Source organism: Dysidea avara, chromosome 4 (assembly GCF_963678975.1).
Source record: "Dysidea avara chromosome 4, odDysAvar1.4, whole genome shotgun sequence".
Taxonomy (NCBI): domain Eukaryota; kingdom Metazoa; phylum Porifera; class Demospongiae; order Dictyoceratida; family Dysideidae; genus Dysidea; species Dysidea avara.
Window position 1 is genome coordinate 27,354,718 of NC_089275.1, and position 14,081 is coordinate 27,368,798.

Genomic DNA, 14,081 nt, shown 5'->3' on the forward strand with positions numbered 1-14,081 from the left:
TACAGCAATAGAGGAAGCACTAAAATAGCTCTGGAAATGTGGCTTGTGAATTAACACTGAACGATCAAGGTGGTTTAAACATTATTAATGACGAACAGCCTTCACAGATGCTAGCGAACCCAACTCAGCAGTTGAATTAAAAATAAGTAACAATTCAAGAGTCAATAGTTTACTAACAGTATCATGATGGGACAGAACCACGACATTTTCTACAGGCTTGAACATTTACGTCAATAATAATGTGGCATTTCCATAGCAAATGTTTTAATGAAATCATGACTGCTTGCATGGTGTTGCACAGACATGAACTGCCGGCGGAGCTGTGACTGCAGTTAAAGTCTAGTGCCTTTCCCATGGTCAGATTTTAAGTGGTGACTGTACAAGTCACTCGTTGCATCTGTGGTTTTCACAACATTTTTGCTAGTTCATGCAAGTACGGTAGGACAGGAACATCCAAGGGAACATCATGAGACCTCGTCTCGTGCGTGTGACACCTATCTATGATCAGGCATATTTTAGGGTATGCCGGGACAGCCGAGGATACAGCGTAGAGTAAGATGACACACTGTCTTAGGCCATTTACAATACACAAGCACTTTGAATCACACTAAACTCACAATAAAACCTCCAATCTTACTAAACTCCAATGCATCCGGAGAGACAGTCAAGGCGCTACTCCATACCCGCATCCTTCAATATGGCAATGATAGTCTAGCAGCGCTACCCAAACATGCGACTATACACGGTGATACTATTCAGGTATTGCCTGATATAACACATGACTTTTTCTCAGATAACTACCTGAATAAATTACGAGAATTGAGTGCCGGGATCAATAGTGGAGTATTAAGGGCCGTGTGGTCACTATAATATAGCGGGGTCTAACGCTCGGATAACATCACCTGAGGCTTAGGTAGCTATATTGCTACTCAAGGACCAGGGGCGGATCCAGGAGCTGGCATGGGGAGGGGCACAAACAGGGTAAGTTGTAGGTGGTTGGGGAGAGCCATATTCTCTAGTTCAGTGCTGCATTTTTGAAGCAGTAAATAATCACCTCTTAGTAGTGTCTCACTGCTGATTTTTGCTATTTTGGCTTTTTCAGATGGTTGTGAAGTCTTTAAAAGCTGCTTAAAAAGCTCCGAATGTCTCAAACAACAACACGATAATTATTTTTAGAGGCGCTTAGTACGCACGAAGGTGCTGGATGACTAATTTACAGCTAGTTTGACTTTGGTTTGCTTTGGTTTCAGGTGAATTTGTAATAAATGCTAGTAAAATGTGCATATTTTCATGAGTTGATAAACTGATCTTGGCCTGACAAAGTTTAGTAGCTATTTTAATCAGAAGCATGGCTGGCTCCTCCACAAGGTGAGGAGAAGGAGTGGGGGGGGAGGGGGGGGCATTTGCCCCAAATGCCCCATCCTGGATCCGCCATTGAGGACTAATAGTAATACACCAATGCGGAAAGCTATTTGTAGGCATTCCAGCCCAATTTTTAAATATTGGAAAATGGGCTTTTTATATGCTCAATAAATAGAGTATTGATTGCCGATCTCAGAAATATATAGTTTGTTGGGTTGGAATTAGCTACTTTGGCATGCACAGTGCTTAACAACTGAAAAAAGGTACATTTTTTCTCCAGGGCTCCCCATACATTTCAAAGGGGAAAATGGCACAATTGAATCAGGAAGCCATTGAGCAATCTAGATTATCTTGAAACTGCAGTTGCTTTTAGCTGCAAGTTTGTACATGTAATAAGAGTAACTTCAGATCGTATTGGATCTCAGTGATCTTTGTATGCTTTGTGGTGAGCAAATATGTTTCACCCACTGCACACTTCTCAATGCAATGGTGTATACCCATAGGTAAGTGGCTATCTCAAGTATAAGTAAAAACATCAAGTTAACAACTTATAAGGCAAACAACTACAGTGGAGGTGCCACAATGATACAACAATACCTAAGGTGGAGTTGTGATTTCAATTATGGCATTGTTATGCCGACTTTGAAGTGGTTTACTTTTGAGCTGATGACACAGCCATCAGAAAAATTGCTCTGGAGCGGAAAACACTAACCCTAGCGAAGTAACTACGCACTTTACAGTAAGCACCATTGACTACCTTCCACCCAACAGTACGTTGTTAAAAATTTTTAAGTATTCTACATACATTGCATGGCTTGAAAAGATTACAAAACAACACAAAACTTACGTATATGTAACGCGCACGATAAAACTAAGATTTTCATGATGATCAGTGTGTGGACAAACCCCACAGCGATTTTTATCCTCATAGGAGCTCGGATGACGGAGCAATCCCAAGTTAAACACGAGTTGTTATTTTGTGCCAGGGTTCTATTGGGGAATATACGGAGAATTTTTTTTATTAAAAAATCTCGGATACTGGAATGCCTACTATTTGTAAGACTCTACAACGTTGACAGTTGATGGTGTATGTTTGGGAGCAGTGACAATACGATTGCAAGGTGCCGGTGTCGCGGAAAGATTTGTCGGATACGACCAAAACGCTACTCACGCTAGTTGACATTTGAGTAAGGTATGTTCAGGGAGCATTAGCTAACAATGAAATTGCAAGTTGCCAGTGTATGATATATCACATCGAATCAATAGATTACGTAGCCAGCTAATACCTTCGATAGTGTCCGCATAGCGCCTTCTGATCAGTCACAGCATATCGGCGTGACCAGTACAGCTAGTATGGTACATTGTATTGCTATAGTATATTTATTTTATTTATTTGCTGATTTAGTAATTTAGGCTTAACTACTTAACTAATTACAAACGTAGTTAAAACTATAAGTGTTTCAAATTGGTAGTTGGAGGTTTTGCTAGGTGACATTTAGAACATGCATGGACAGTAACCCTGGCGTAGACTGCAGTTATTATACTCATCAAAGTTTCAGAAAGTAGCTAATCCCACACTATACAATTTCAGTTTAGATTTCAACAAACAAACTGACATGACTAGAATTGGCATGGCATTCCACAGGAATGGTTAACGGTGAAAATAAGAATGTCATGATATGTTGTCAAGATGTTACATGATGATAGCATATAGCTATTGTTTATAATAGCTATACATACCTAAGCTACATGTATTATATATATCACCTATAGGTATTTCTGATCATACTGTTCTCTCCAGCCACAGAATTCTAATTCTCACTTAACAAAGTCTCCCCCTAATAAAGTAGCTAGTATAACATTTTAAGTAGTCACTTAGTTACAAAGAGAGCTTGCTACTGACATAGCTACCTTTGTATTTTACTACTTTGTATGGCTTCATGTTTAAAACATTCATCATTGTTAGTTACATGATGGAATGTAGTGTTTATCATTACAGGTGGTTACTCCTTTAACACTTACATTGACAATAACTATGGCTATTTTAACAGCATGCATACCCTATAGCGTAGGATATTGCAATTCTCACGTCATACATTAGTGTGAGGGGAAGCAAACTGAGTCAGTTTATGAGCGTAAGCAAACCTTGAGTGGTTAGAGAATTGGGTAGTATAGTGTGTTAGAGAACTGGGAGAAGTTAACAGGGAGCTGATAGATACTAACAATGACACATACAGTATATTGACCAATAATTAAAAGGAAGCACACACTCTCTGTAGTCATGGCGAAAGTGTGTTAAATATGCTTTATTTATATCTTTATTTAGCATACTGTATTGTGAATGTTTTTTAACAGTATGTTTACTTGAGCTTATATCTACTAATAGTTGTAATTATACTGTGAAGAAAACAATTATTTACTAGGTTCAGAGGTTCAATCAGGTTGATGATGATGTTTCATACATGAACAGTTACAATGCAGTGGATGAATAGGGTATAATGTAATGCAAATATATATAAATATTAAACCCTCTAGCCATACACATGAAAAATACAACACACTTAATCTTAGGTGGTTGCTTTATAGAACCACAGGTGGGTATTGCCTATAGGTTTCATTGCTTGTAGATAGTATTGCAATTGGAACAACACACAATTCAAAACTGAGGCTTCCTGCTGGAAGCCTTGTGAGCTGTGTATAGTTGTGTAGTATAGTGTTTCATGAGCACACATATGTGACTGGATCTGTGGGAAAACTGGTCTTATTTCCCATGACAGCAGATTTTGTTCATTAAGAACAAAAAGACACATGTAGCAAATTGCACTATCAAAATCAGGTAGGCTTGAGTGGTCTGCTTTTGTTGGCTGCTCTTCTGAATCACAGTGGCTATCCATACATGCGGTCTGAGGCCTTAATGAAGCTCTGGTCAGCCTTGGGAAGGTTGTATGTGGCTGTACAGCTCCATGGTATTAAATAAAGACCTGTGCTGTACGTTTCCTTTCATTGTAGGCAGTTTTGAGACCTGGATGGTCCATAACTTAGCACAATTCATCGCTACGCCTTCATCTTTAATTTTTAAAAACAACCTCTTGCCCTCACCACCCACCCCTTTTGGAGCTGGCCTGGTAGAGTCAGCCTCAGTTTAAAACTATCATGTGGGAAACTTAGTTGTTGGCTACTGGTACAGTGGATGCTCCGGAAGGTAAGGAATTTATGAAAAACGTGTGAAAATTTAGTACACATGGCTTCAATCTTTGGCGAGCTACAATGCACTAAATACTTAAAACTGATCAACATTTTTCATATATAATTCTTAAAGGTGTGCCACTCATGATATTGCTTTATTGTTATGTATTGATTACTACTAAGTGAAACAATTGCAATTGTTTTAGTGATCAAGTAGTCTTAATTTATATATGTATAGGCAAGGTGATGTCTAGACAATTAGGAGTACAGAGTAGTCAAGTTCGAAATTCAGATTAGTCTCTTTTGCAAAATTTTGCTTCACTATGTGGTATTAAAGCCTTATAAGGTTGGTATCATGGGACAAACTCTGGTATTAACATGATTACACCTGTCAATGCACTAGTAGTCTGGGCATGTAAGGTCTGGCTGGACCTTATATGCTGACATAATTGGTCTGGCCAGACTACTTGTGCTTGCATAACTGGTCCAAAGGAACATGTTATGCTGGTGCAAAAATGGTCCAGGCTGAACACACATGGTCCACATTCACTTACGTAGTTATAATTATGGTTATATTGTGTCTTTTTTTTACAATATAACCTCATAACTTGAAACAATTAAACGACATAAGTACAGCAATGTGTGTGTACAGTACATAAGTGACCCAATGGTTCCAATTTTGTCATGCTTGCACTTGCAGCCAGGGGTGGTGGAGACGGGGGCTTGGGGGGCTGTATCCCCTGCCAAAAAGATTATGGAAGAGCTTACCCCCTCTAAACATATCTCCAGTTGTCTTTGGGAATTATCAATAATTGTGCTGGTTGTATGTATTACACCAAATAGCTAACTGCAATGAATCAACTGGATTCTACTATAAAAACATCAAGATCAGTATACCTAATAGAGTAGTCACCCTAATACAGCATTTAAATGTAAGCAAATATGACAAAACAAGGATTCCGCATGCATCAAATTTTATGACTTTGAAGTACCATAACTCAATGTACGTAGGAGTATGCCATTATTTTCAACTTTTGATCAGGTATTTTATGATGTTAAGGAAGAATTACATGTTAGATCAATAGCTTACTGAGTAGTCGAGTTACAATCTGTTAAAGTCAGAATGTTGGAGCTATGGTTTCTAGCTTTCTGTTGACATGTTGACAAATATCACATTACTAAACTATTTCTTTTGCACCTCTAGCCACATCTTACCATAAAAATTTTACTAAAGTCTTCCTGTAACCAAGATGTCTTGATCTTTCTCCTATGTGGCACGCTTGAACAATTCTAAGTTGCTCCTTTCGATCTCTGATATATCGCACCTCATTATTTCCTTTCTGTTTTTTTTTTTAGATATCATCTCACCATCAGAAATGTAAATTTTTTTAACTTTCTTACTTTTAACATGCTTTCGATTGATAGTAATACTATCCCTGTACTGATTATTGGTAACACATTGATACACATTATTATTATGATTATTAATATTAATGGTTTACAGTGACCAGCACCCTCTAGTAGTGAATTGTCATTATCATTATTCCCAACTCTCTGAACAGTTGGTCCAATGAATCTCTGTCAGTGTGGTCCGAGGCATGGTCTATAATGCACTATTTTGCACTCTCTCACTACAGTTAATTACACTGGTCATTATAGCTAGTTCAGCCGATACCATGCATGAAGTGAAAGCAGAGTTGATACAACTAGCTACTAGCAAATGTTTTGCAGAATGGCTGATTTCCTGTAGAATAACAGCAGACCGTGAGAGATTTTTATTGCATGAAATATCACATTTTAAACTTGAAAGGGTACGTATAGATACACATAGTGGCCATACTTAGCAATACAGAGTGATTTGTAGACATGGAGTAGCGAGCTACAATTAGCTACCTCATGAGATTTTAACCTGTGTTTAGGTAGGATTGTTTTTTTGTCACAATTGGTCTGGCAGTACCATTTATGCTAGACATAATTGGTCTGGCCAGACCTCGGGCCAGACCATTTAAGTTATGCTCCTCAGACCAAATACATATTTCTTTACAGGCCATCATATGAAGAAGTTTGCAAACATTTTCTATGATTATACTGGAAAAAATGCCAGCTGAAACAGGCATGTCCAATACATTGATTTCTATTGAAAACTTGTTGTGTACCGCCTATATCTCATGTCCGTTTAGTAGCTTTCTGATGTGATAGCTATGTCAGTGTATGAGAGCACACAATTCATATCAAAGAATTTTGGCATGTCAAAATGGCCTAAATCAATGTAGCATAGCTAGGTTTTGCAATAATGGCAGAGCTAATAGTCCGTGGCACACGATAGATACTTCAGTAGTGATATCCAACCTCACATATATTTCTAGCACATGGTTGTGTAATCTTATTTAACAAACAAATATTTACTTTTATCAAATTTATTACTAGCAAACTTCGTTCCCTGATGTCTGCACTTCTAAATAACTTTATTTCAGCTTATGTGGTTTCATAGCCCTATTTGTGGTACATGTGTCCGAGGATATAATTATCTAATCCAAAACAGCCAAGCTGTAAAAAAAGAGTGCGGCCCTCAAAAAGGCTATGGTGAAAAAAGATGTGAAATCCAAGGTGGCGGCCAAGAAATGGTTGTGATGGTACTGTAGGTTAATGGTAAAAAATTTAATAACGACAGCTCAGGTGAATTTGGTGCCGCTTGGTCTTGGCACAAAATTCACCTGAATCGTTGTTATTAAAATTTTTACCATTAACCTACAGTACCATCACAGCCATTTCTTGGCTGCCACCTTGGATTTCACATCTTTTTTCACCATAGCCATTTTGAGGGCCGCACTCTTTTTTTACAGCTTGGCTGTTTTGGATTAGATTTCACTTCTTTTTGTATTTATATACACCAGAGCCAGCCTATGGCCAGCTTGGGGCTTTTTTAACCTATCTTTTTTTTTCTTTTCCGCAGGAAGAAGAAAAGATGAAGCAGTTGAATACTTTAAATATTTCGGATTTTATCAATAAATGTAAAAATTATATCAAGACTCACGGTAGTGAGTCGCACGGCCAGTAAAGCAGAAACGCGCGCCGCAGACAATAAATGACGCGACCACTACGTGAGGATTTTACAAGAACGAACGTTGTCAAATTCGGCCTTCCTGTAATCCACCCGTCACTTATACTATCCCTCTGAAACTCTGGAGTTGAACTCATCGTGTCACTAGTAACTACCACACAAGCAGTGAAGCAAATCCATGCCGATTGTTTCGTGATCGAGGTTGCCAACATCAAAGGGGAAGTTTCATTTTTATTTTTATCGCATGCGGTTAGACGCAACCGCAGCCTTGCGTTCCTTTGTGCATTCCGAACATTGATCGCCCTGTTATCGCTTCAGTATTCACTCAATCACCTCAAGATTCACATCATCGATTTCACCATACATGATTACCCTACAGTCGTGATTTCAGCACCAAATGAAGTTTCAGTCGTCCTCAGTCGACCTAGTCTCGCGGCGCCCGACCCTAAAAAGAGGGTCTGGTGAAACTGTGTACAAAAAGTTTGGCGCTGCCGGAATGTTGGAAGCTCCAATCAGATCGCTCCATTTCAAATTGATTATGTAATGCGTACATTTCAAAAGATTCGCGGCTTACTGTTAATTACATCCGGTGACTCTGCCGCTTAAACTCATTGAGAAAACAGCCATACAATTCTGTTGGGTTCGTTTTAATGTTGAATAAATAAAGTAGCGCTATTAGTTTGGTGATGCTGTAAGCGGATCTGGTTGAATGGATGTTGTGACGTAAACAGTGCACTTACGTAACACGTAAAACGTCATCCAATAAACATTCCAGAGCTCAAACTTTTTGTACAGAGTTTCACCAGACCCTCTTTTTAGGGTCGGGCGCCGCGAGACTACAGTCGACCTAGAGGCCAAATACAAATCCCAGATTGTTGTTTTCTGCAATACTCGCTTGGCATGTAGGGCAATGTGTCTTTAAACTGTTCTGAAAGTTTCGTTCAGATTGAAACATTTGTTTTCAAGAATGGCTAGTTTGAAATTTGAATTTAGTCGCCCCCACGTCATTTGCTCTCTAAGAATTTTACTCGGAATTTAAAGAATGACACAGAGCACAACTGCGGTCACTGGGTATTGATGAACTGGCGCTCTATGTAGTTAATCAGTACATATAGCCACCAAGAAGTGTGCTGCCATAGATTATAGTCCATAGATATAATATATGGTGCTGCATACCATCCTTCGTTTTGAAATTAGTCGCCCCCACATAATTTGTCCTCTAAGGGCAGTGGCGTAGCCAGACTTTTCGCCATGCCTGGGCAATGGGTGGGCAAGCCATTTCCCATGCTACACACGTACACATGCCCATCTTCATATGGACATCAATATAACATTTTTAAAATGCATTATGTATCATCCTACACTACTGTATGCAAGATGACGAATATCAACCTAATAGAAGCGAACGCCTAGCTAGCTATTGGCCTTCTAACATATTACATACATCTAGCTGCATGTGTCTTAATACCAGACTACAAAGATTCTTGAATTAAAGCACGAGGCGCTCTATCACGTGATGACTATGCTCTGCCACTATAGTTAGCCTAGAAAAGTGGAAACAAAAAGAAAAGAATTACTGACTGAACAAGTACTCCATACCGTTTGAACTGAGCAGTGTCCACACGGATAGATGGGTGCTAATTTCACAAATACCTCTAGACTGCTTTGCCTCCCGAGTTTTGACCACACCAATGTTTTGTGGATGTGCGGGTGTTCAACCCTCTGGCTGCTTCTAATGCGTCCTCATCACTGGCCTCCTGTTATCGGAGGCACGAGAACATTAAGAAACGTGCGTATGCTCAGAGAATTCGTGAGGAGGAGCATGCCTCTTTTACCCCCCTGGTAATGTCTGCCTCTGGTGGTCTGGCTCATGAGGCTTCTGTTTTTTATCAACGCTTGGCTCATCAACTTTCAAACAAGTGGGGCGATGATTACTCTGTTGTCATGGGGTGGTTAAGGTGCTGTCTATCTTTTTCTCTCTTGCGGTCCTCCATACAATGCATCCGCGGAGCCCGCTCATCCATCGGTCACTATGTTAAGACTCCCCCAATTGTGGAGCTGATTCGGGCAGAGTCTCAGTTTGCCGTGGACTAAGAAAGTCCCGGTTTGTCCAGCACAGGCCATTTATGTGCTGGGGGTGGTAGGCAAGGGCAGTCCATCAAGCCCGGGTAAAAAAAAAAAAAAAAAAAAAAAAAAAAAAATAGCTACCGTGATCACTTAATCCAAACGTAAACCGTCCAGACCACTATAGTGAAACCAATTCTTTGTCTTTCACTCCTTGCCACAATGCTGCGTGGTTTTTTGTAATCACGTCATCTTACTTCTATTTATTGCCTCCTCTATTTGTGCACAATCAAGTTACTCGTAGGGAAAATCCCTTGGATAACCCCATCTCTGTTTAGCCAAAAAGAAGGAAACCATCGACGAAAATGGCACGGTGAGTGTTGTATAAGTTGTGCTATACTTATTCTTGTACAGTGATTAGTTAAGTAACTTTAGCAAAATCTCGAGCTATCCAGCCCACGTCTTTATAATTACTCTAGGAGCTGATGGTGGGGCAAAGAAGTCTGATGCCCGGGCAATGCCCTGGCTTGCCCGGGTTTGGCTACGCCACTGTCTAAGGGCGCGGCTTAAAGAATGACACAAGAGTACAACTGCGGTTACCAGTTGTTGACACAAGCTGTGAGTAATTAGCACATGTAGCTAGCTTAAAAGGAAGTGTGCAAAATTGCCTAATACAATTGTCACCATGCATATATATATATATTTTTTTCTTCCCCGGGCTGGATGGACTGCCCTTGCCTACCACCCCCAGCACAAAGAAAGCACGTGCTGGACAACTGAATAAAAAGGACCAGATTGCTAAAAGTTTAAAAGTCCCTGTGCTCATCAATGCGGCCCATCTCAGGAGAGGCATCAGAGGAGCGATGCGAGATGGACCTACTTCCACGTATGCACATTGTAGCTGACCGAAGTAGAGAAAAAGACAATGTGCATCGGATATAAGCCAGAGTCTGACTGTAACTAGTAGAGCCGCGGCGAGATAGATGGTCAGCCAAACGACGGTAGAAAACTATTGCCTCCCTTCCCATACCTCCAGTGGTCGCAAACACAAGGGGAGTGAAGGAGGCCTGCTCAACCTCTCTGACACGGTCACCATACTCACGTTTCTTCTGTGCCTTGTGACGTCAATACAAAGAGGGGACACTGGTGTTGCAGTAGCTCGGTGCATTAGGATGAAACACCCTTACGTCAAAAAAGGCACTTTGCCGCTACCCCCAGAATCCCCTAGCATGTATGTCTGCCCTAGCCTCATCCTGACGGTTGGCAGTCTTAGGTACAATGATCTCCCCAGTAAGTGGCTGTAAAGGTGGCTCAAGGGCCACACCATGACATGTCTTGGAAAGCCACTCTGCAGTGATGTTTCGCAAAGCATTGTGGCGAACAAATGTGAGGCCTCCATGTCTGCAAATCATAGCATGATCCGCAGAAAATGGGACAACATACAGAGGAGACACATGAATACCAAACACTTTTCACAACAATAATGTAAGAATTGTACAATAATGACTGTAATATAACTGCTATGCAAATGTTTTCCAGTGGCCCGCCATGGTAGGAAGTCTCACATGACAGCATGTATATTCATCCAAACACAATGGGAGTAACGAGTAAGTATGATGACAACAAGTTGGTATGACTCCATTTGTAGAATCCAGATGAGTGGGTGTGGCTCCAGTATGTCTAAACAGTTAACAAACATTCCTGTTATAAATACGTGCTAGAGTTGCAATATAATAGTATAGTATTTAAATGCAATAATACATAGTCTCCATTGCATCACTATCAAACGACACTAAGTGGAGGATATTGTTGCATCTCTAGTATGTACACTCTATCAGTACAACCTATCTTAATGGCCACTAGTATAGAAAGACAACCACTCTTGAAAAGCCAATTCCAATTGAGAATTTATACACTGTTACCTGCTGAATGAGTGAAGGTGGCAATAAACAAGTTCCACCGTAATTTATACACGTGATCTGATCCTGTATATTCTGTCAGTGGATGAGATCCACTTGGCCAGGACAAAATGTGACTCAAGTGCCCTGGATGATCATACTCAACCAACTTATGACCCAGTGGCACAATGGAACTGACTATTTATAGAGAATACAATTATATTTATTTCTAAGATGTGTGGATGTGTGGACACATTACAACACATTACATGTACATACAAGACATGCTACGTAGTGTTTTAGCATTTCAAGTCACCACATTATACACGTACCATTCAACAATGCTTCATAGTGCCCATCAGTAAACCTGAAAAAAAGTTACGAAAAATAAAAATTCACATAAGTACAATGAAACCTCATTAATATGGCAGGCTGTGGGACCAAAAAATTTGGCCTGAATAACAAGGTGGCCTTATTAATGAGGTCATAAATAATGCTTAGCTATATTTGGGACCTACTAGAGGTGGCCAATATAATGAGGTGGTCTTATTAAAGAGGTGGCCACTAAGTGAGGTTTCACTGTACATATAGTTCACAATATTGTGAACAATATTAATAGTTAACAATATACACTGAAACCTGCAGGTCACGTCTTGTGGAAGATTGCTCTCTACACAAAATGACACATTCAGAGATTGTATTTAGATGGATGATACAGTAACGCATTGCGACTTCAATACTCGTGATGTGTCACTGCTAGGCAGCAACCATATACACGGCACTGCCACATCGCACTTGCTCGCACACACAATTTTGCTAAAGATTTTACAAATTGATAATTAAAGGGTGTGGCAACTAGCTGTTTCGCTCGCAAGACTGTGTGGCAGCTGTTTCCCTTCTGTACAAGTGGCCACCAAGACAGGTCCACTGTGGATGAAAGCCAGGCATTGGATATTTGGTATTTCATGTGTTGAAGACATTACAGGGCTTCTGGTAGTCTCAAATCTCACCACAGTTTAACTCAGGTAGTGTTGTGGTCACCACTAAACTACTGGAATGCTGTGTTATGTTCATCTTATGCTTGGCTACTATATTGTAGAACTGAAATGGATACTCTGAAAAATATATCCTATGGATAATGACTTCATCACTTTCTTCATCAGGAGCTTATAAGGACCAATAGTGAAACTTTTTACACTTGGGGCTGACGGTCAACTGTCTATGTCTGAAGCAGTGCTTTTGGTGCTCTAACAGATTGGCTGCCCCCTTGCTGTCAGCACTCACTGTCTCATACGCTGTCATACACTAAATCCATCTCTATAGCCAGTTAGAACAGCATGTTTCTTACCTTTTTTTAAGGCCGCATAATGCAGCCACCTCTTTAAAAGGCAAGGTTAGAAAATTTTGTCCCTACGGCCTGAATAATGACCAGTTTTCACTGTACTATTAGTGATTAGTGATCATGGGGGATTATTTATTAAGATACTAAGATATACAAACGCTACAACCTCTAAGTATAGCAGTAAATTTTTTACCCTGGTCCAATGTCTCCTAATAATCGTGACTTCGTGAGAGACTCTACTGTGACAAATACATGTTTATCATGATATGTGCTAATCGCCTTTTTACGATTAAGTTTTACAACACAAATACATGTATAGTTAAACTCACCAATTGCGACTAAATCCCTTCAACACGAAAAGACAAGTAATGAGACAACCTTGGAGACAACAGCCACACAAGCCTATTCTGGTGCGTTTATTTAGTAGTAATATAAATTTTAAAGGCGTTTATTTACAACAGGACATAATTACGCGCCCTTCTATTGTCTCTGTACATACTTGCCTTTTCTTTACTATTCTCATTTCATTTCACAAGATCTCTTGGCAGGGGCGTAGCTTCTTCACTTGAATTAGTCAATGCTTGAAGTAGATCGAGATACTCTAATAGAACAGTCACATTTCTACAAGTGCCATATTTTTATATTGTAAAGTCTGTAAGTAGCTAGTAATTTAAACTATACAATCCGATGCTAAGCAGAAGTTGTAACTATGCTAAATATTGATTGCAGTGTTACAGCTGTTTTGTGACTGCTCTAATAGAGTATCTTGATCATTTCAATGCAGTACAAGATGATAGGCAAAGTGTTGTTAAGGGTTTACTAGTTAAAATGGGTGTTAGTTGACTGCAGTTGCATACCACTAACAGGGCCGTCCAGAGAAATTAGAGGGCCCAGGGAAAAGAGTTAAAGAGGGGCCCAGGGGCAATGAAGGGTCTAGATCCTGACTGCTCTATTAGAGTATATCGATCTTTCTTTAAACAGGTATTAAAGTGGCCCCTTTCAGGCTGTGGTAGGGGGCAAAATACCCCAGTTACCCCCAATGTGGGCGGCCCTGGCCACTAAAATTACAGTTATATTTTAATATTCTGTCACTGTAATCTGGGGTTTCTGTCAAAACCATGGAAACTCACCTATTGTTATCAACAGTGCATTGCTTATTCTAACAAAA

At 39.9% G+C, this 14,081-nt stretch overlaps 1 protein-coding gene and 1 long non-coding RNA gene across 2 annotated transcripts in view; one reads left to right on the forward strand and one right to left on the reverse strand.

Moving 5' to 3' along the window:
• Positions 1 to 2,424: 2,424 nt before the first annotated feature.
• The window catches only part of LOC136253714 (uncharacterized), a 124,771-nt gene continuing 113,114 nt past the window's right edge, over positions 2,425 to 14,081 (forward strand). The window contains exon 1 of the mRNA XM_066046372.1: positions 2,425 to 2,554. The gene's annotated coding sequence lies outside the window, so the exon portion shown is untranslated. The remainder of the gene's footprint in view (positions 2,555 to 14,081) is intronic.
• LOC136253236 (uncharacterized) lies at positions 11,123 to 13,622 on the reverse strand. The gene is made up of 3 exons (XR_010700023.1): positions 13,243 to 13,622; positions 11,904 to 11,938; positions 11,123 to 11,353 (listed from the first exon to the last, which is right to left on the reverse strand). It is a non-coding gene; the product is annotated as an uncharacterized lncRNA (long non-coding RNA).